Below are 5,526 nucleotides of genomic sequence, written 5' to 3' on the forward strand. Positions count from 1 at the left end.
CACTCACGCGTTTTACGATTCATATCTTAAAAATAATATATTACAATAAAATAGGAAGAAAAATGTTTAAATTTGCTAGCGCTTCAGAGAAATTGCGCGCGTATTGTAAAACCCAAGAGTGATTTGTAATTTTGTACGTCTCATTGTCCAGAAGTTTTGAATACGAGAGGGTTTTTTGAATTGTTCCGTGTTGGTAAATCCCCATCCCTCAGATTGCCAATAGATACCAGGGATATCTCCATTTTGGCTTCAATCGGAACACACGCGATGTTAAATTTACCAGAAATGGTGCGAACCTATCAGTATGCGCTCACAGTTCCATGCGTTGAATTATTCGAAGCTGCGTGTTTCTTGCTATTTGAAATTTCTGGATATTTGAAAATGGCGTTTTGGCGCGCGGCAACGGAGGGTCGCCGTTGTCAAAAACGAGACGGGGCGGGCGGGCCTTCGTTGGTGGGTCCCGCGTATGTCACCGGAAACGTGAGGTCGCCCGCCGGAGTTATGTATGCCATATCACTGACGTGCACCACATACATAGATGGCAAGGCATTTATGACTCAATATATGGCTGGTTAGCCCTTGCCCCGCCGACTATTAAATATTCGTTGTTGAGAACATGTAACTTTATCGCCTACTTTTCTTTACAGGAGAACACATGACTTCATCACCTGCTTATCTTTAGGCAATTGCTATTTCCACCTCTATAGCAATATAAATGCACCGTCCTTACAGCCAAACAGCCAAATCCATATATGTATGGGATACTGACGCGACAGCTACATGCAATCCCATGATTATAGCAATATAAATGCACCGTCCTTACAGCCAAATCCATGTATGTATGGGATACTGACGCGACAGCTACATGCAATCCCATGATTTTTCGGCAACTATGCTCCATACCTTTCCCGGCCGCTCCCTTCCAACCTGTCACACGGTGGATATGATAGTACACCATACTCATTCAATGCAATCGCCCAATCTTGGTGCCCAAAATTTCAAAATTCAAATGTTATTTCCGCGCCCAAACTGCCCATGAAATTTCTGAAACGAAGTGAAACGAACACACCACAGAGATTTCGAATATCTACAGGGGTCCCTCCTCGCATCATGGTCTTCCAACGCTCTTCCGGTACTGGTTCCGCCATACGAGAGGCCGAGAGTTGGAGGTGCCACTCTCTCTGGTTTCCCAGATTGGATCATCCATTGACCACATAAAGCAGGGATTATTTGTGCGCTCTTATATAAATGCATCTTCTGAATACAGAATGATCTCGCCGATTCACAACATCTGAGGAGCTTGCTTATATTGTCTTTGGTGTATCTGCAGAGGAAAATAATAGCACAGCGGAGAGAAATCTTCAGGGACATAGAAGACTTTGCAGTTAGTAGTTTCTTCTGTGACCTTCCTTCTTCCTTACAGAAAATGGTTTTCTAATAAGTTGCTGCGGGGACTTTCGGTTTTTTAGGGAATTTTCGTTAGCTCACTATTGAGCAATCTTTCTGTTTTGATTTGATTTCAGGGTTGTGATTGATAACGCCGTCTGTGAAAACGCAACATTGGTGAGGGTGAAGCCCTTGGCTTTCTCAGTCTGAATTTCTTGAATACATCCTATGTGGGGTAGTTTTTCAGGGAACACTGCCATCTGACAATACGCATTTTAATGTATAAGACTCTGATCGCATTGTCAGCGTTCCGTTAATGTTGACTAAACGAGAGACACAGAACGCTTCTTTCCTGCAATTTGCAAGGTTGGTTTATGCTCCCTTGTTTATTATTATGATTTAGATGTGCCTGATAACTACCACATCAACCTGTTAATTTCAATTAATTTATATTTCTGCAGATTCCGTTATGAGTTTGACTTCATATCACATATTCCTGCACTCCCATCTTTAACGGCCTCGTAAAGTAAAATAAAATATTTTGCGAGTTCAAGATATCCTAGGAATAAACCTGCGTTATAAATTCCAGTTTCTTCAATTTTATCTATTATAAAAAATAATATAAATATTCCCCTTTAATGGTAAAGCTCGTTGAAGTTCCGAAGAGTAATTATAAAATCTAGATTCTGATAAGATAAGTTGAACCTAAATCCCATATACTATATGCAATCATACGGAATTGATCGCTTTGATGCCTAAACAACATTATATAGAGCATGCGCATGCTTGTAGAACTAATTTTTAAAGGACAAGATCCTCTTTATGTAAAGCAAATGCAGACATTTCAAATATATAAGAAAGGAATATGGGCATCGGAAGGAGATCAAATCCCTCATTGAACATTGAACAATCATGAACTATAATAATATGACAATTGGAAAGAACCTGCGTGGACAAAACCTCATTGAACACTAAAAACAATCATGGATAAGAGGCAGTACGGCAGAACTTTTTTTTCCATTAACTAGATTCTGGATTTGAGGTAAATTTTATTTGAAATTCCATAAAAAGAATTATAAAAATTATAATTGACTGGTTGAAATTATACAATATTGATATTCTAAAATTATTTTATTACTCTACTATTTTATTATATTGAGAGAGGTAGTTTATCTATACTCTATTATTATATTGAGAGAAGTAGTTTATATAGCCTAGTCTAATTAGATTGTTTTTTGCCTTGAAAATCATGAAAATTTTGGTAATATTTTGATAAAATTTTGCAGCCAATTTTGTAAAGCAATTATCAAACTTTAAGATTTTAGGTGTCTAGAAGTTTTTTGATGATGCTAAATCCATTTCCACCATCAAAAACATGATTAGAACAATACTACTCCAAGGTTTCTTGAATTTTGTTTATCCCATTTCTACCATTTTGATCATCCCCTAATTCCTCAGCCATTTATATATGCATATAAAAAATATATATAATTCTTTTAATACTCAATCTAGTCACATTATTATTTTCAAAATAAAAATAAAATATTAAAAAATAACAATTAAATAATCAGAAAGGATGACAACCACAGAATCAAATATTCACTTCCGTCTAATAGAGTTTGGGAATCTGGACCAAGTACCTGCCACAGTTAATTTTCCCTCTGTCAGCATTACGTATATCCTTAAAAAGATCATTTTTAATAAAATCTATTTTTAAAATTAAGAAATCTAAAATTAAGGGAAACTGTTTTGATTTCATGAGAGCATTTTATTAATAAAATATAATTTTTACGAAAAAGAAACTTAAGACGAAGGAAATTAGTTTTTAGAGTAAATCTATTAAAACATCATTAACCAATTGTAATTATAAATATTTTTTTTGTTAAATAATATATATGTGTATTATAGAGGATATTTTAATTGGCAATTGTGATGATATGAAGTATTTTGCAAATTAAAAGATCTAAGATTTAAATTTCCTTGAGTAATGCAATCTATATAGAAGAGGAAGATAATTACAATATGCCCGAAAATATAAATATAAAAGCTGTAGGAATCAACCCACCCACTATGAGACTAAGGCTACCTATTTACCAGTTCTTCTAATACATTATATACATATGTGTGAATTTTTTTATTTATATAAGTAATAAATACTCTTACTGGAAGAAAAAAAAAAAAAAAGAGTAATAAATACTATTGTTTTTTTAAGAGGTAATCTCTTATTTATTTTGATTAGGATTATGATTAAACACATCATGTGTCAATATTAAATAATTGATATTTTTTTGTAAATTAATATTTTTATTGTCTCCTAATGAATTCAAAAATAAATTACAATATAAAGCCATAAAGCCATGGAGTGCGTATTCATAGTACTTTATAGGTCGTTTCACTTGTTTCAATAGAGACGAAAAATTTTAACCCCTTATTCATTACACTTAATCTCAATTAACAAACATTCTTAATATACCTTGACATTCCAAAACATAACATTAATACAAAACAACCACCAAACATTCGAGGAAGACAGACCTGTTGGGTCCTTTGTTGTAGAACTTCGGGGAGTAGCAGGATCAGATTAACAATGAAATTAGCCTTCGAGATGTGTCAGCTTTACATCGAGTTTATCCAAAGAAGAAACTTTGATTTCTCAGAGCTCTCTCAGTGTCTTCCAAAGAGAGAAATACATTGCATCTTTCCATCTATTTATTTTTTAGTACAATGTCGAGCAATGTCTTCATATGTAAGTGTAATACTATAGAATTAAGATATTGTTTCCTTCGTCCCCTCCTATGACTAATATAAGGAAAATAACCAGAGACCTTTTCCAAAAACTCAAAATTAGAAAAGGAAGGCTTGTTGCTCTACATCAACCATGGATTCTAGTTTCTTGATTTTTTAACCGGTCTCAGGGAAAGATCATGCATAAGGAGCCCTAAAAGTTTCTTGTACATGTAATTGTTCCTAGTTTCAGTTTTGAGGCCCCTACCAGTAAACTCCCCTCCTGCTCTGCATATGTTGTATAGGCGGCATATCGTGTAGGAGTGACGATCTCTCGAAATTCTCAGAAAAGATCAAACAGATAGAGGAAGGAAAATTATACAAAGGTATACCATACCCTCTACCAAACCCCAACCCACTGTCTTTGGAATTAAGAAACAAACGTGAGGGAGGAATGAAACACAAACAATAAGACACAAAGCAAAACTCATACAAATTTGAATTACAACATGTACCTCCACTAACATGGAGCCAAAATCACACCCAACCCAAGAAATTACCCCGCCAATGCTTGAACCACCTTTGCTATAAAAATTACCCAAGCCAATAGGAACACACCACATAGTAGCAAACACAACACTATCAAACTCACTAATAAGTAGGTCCTCCAACCCCTCGTCAAAGAGAGATATCGACACAGTGAAAATCAAACCTTTAGAGAAAAACCACACAATTCGATACCAATTGATACACAAAAGGAAGGGTAGCAAAGATACTGTGAGTAAGACAGGTGAGAGAAAGAGGACATACCAAAACTGCGCCCATCGTCAGCTTCCAATGGTTCATCACCTCTACAACTCCAATGAGATTCATTGCTTCCCCACCTACCTTAATCCCATGCAGCTAGGTAAAGTCTTGCAGCCACAACATGGCTTGTTCGGATTTCTACAAAATACTAATGTTATTTGATCTACACCTGAACCAAGCTCTCCACAATTAGAAAAAACTTCAGATTTTCCCTCATGTAGGTGGGGCTTCTACTCCTCCCCGTCACCCAGCCTCAATCGCTCTCCTCCTGTGTAGGTTCTCATACTAACCATCTCTTCCCTGTTTCACATATTTAAAGTTGTGTTACTCACACTTGTGCATGCATAGACCAAGTCACTCCCCCCTACCCACTCCTCCCCTATAGTTTCTCATACTAACCATCTCTTCCCTGTTTCACATATTTAAAGTTATTTGTGTTCCTCACACACTTGTGCATGCATATAGTAAGTCACTACCCCCTACCCACTCCTCGGTGAGCTTAAGTCGATTGTAAATTCCCCGAATATACGGGAATCCGACGGACATGGGCGCGGTCAAAAAATTGACCGTGCCCAGGTCCGTTGGATTCCCGAATATTCGGGGAATCTG

General features: G+C 36.3%; 1 long non-coding RNA gene across 1 annotated transcript; it reads left to right on the forward strand.

Annotated features, from left to right (window-relative positions):
- The first annotated feature begins 1,086 nt into the window (after nt 1–1,086).
- On the forward strand, nt 1,087–1,846 carry LOC149231834 (uncharacterized). The gene is made up of 2 exons (XR_016247485.1): nt 1,087–1,384; nt 1,524–1,846. It is a non-coding gene; the product is annotated as an uncharacterized LOC149231834 (long non-coding RNA).
- Nucleotides 1,847–5,526: the final 3,680 nt, after the last annotated feature.

Source organism: Pinus tabuliformis, chromosome J (assembly GCF_031772625.1).
Source record: "Pinus tabuliformis cultivar Carrire ecotype Pingquan chromosome J, CPIR1, whole genome shotgun sequence".
Classification (NCBI taxonomy): domain Eukaryota; kingdom Viridiplantae; phylum Streptophyta; class Pinopsida; order Pinales; family Pinaceae; genus Pinus; species Pinus tabuliformis.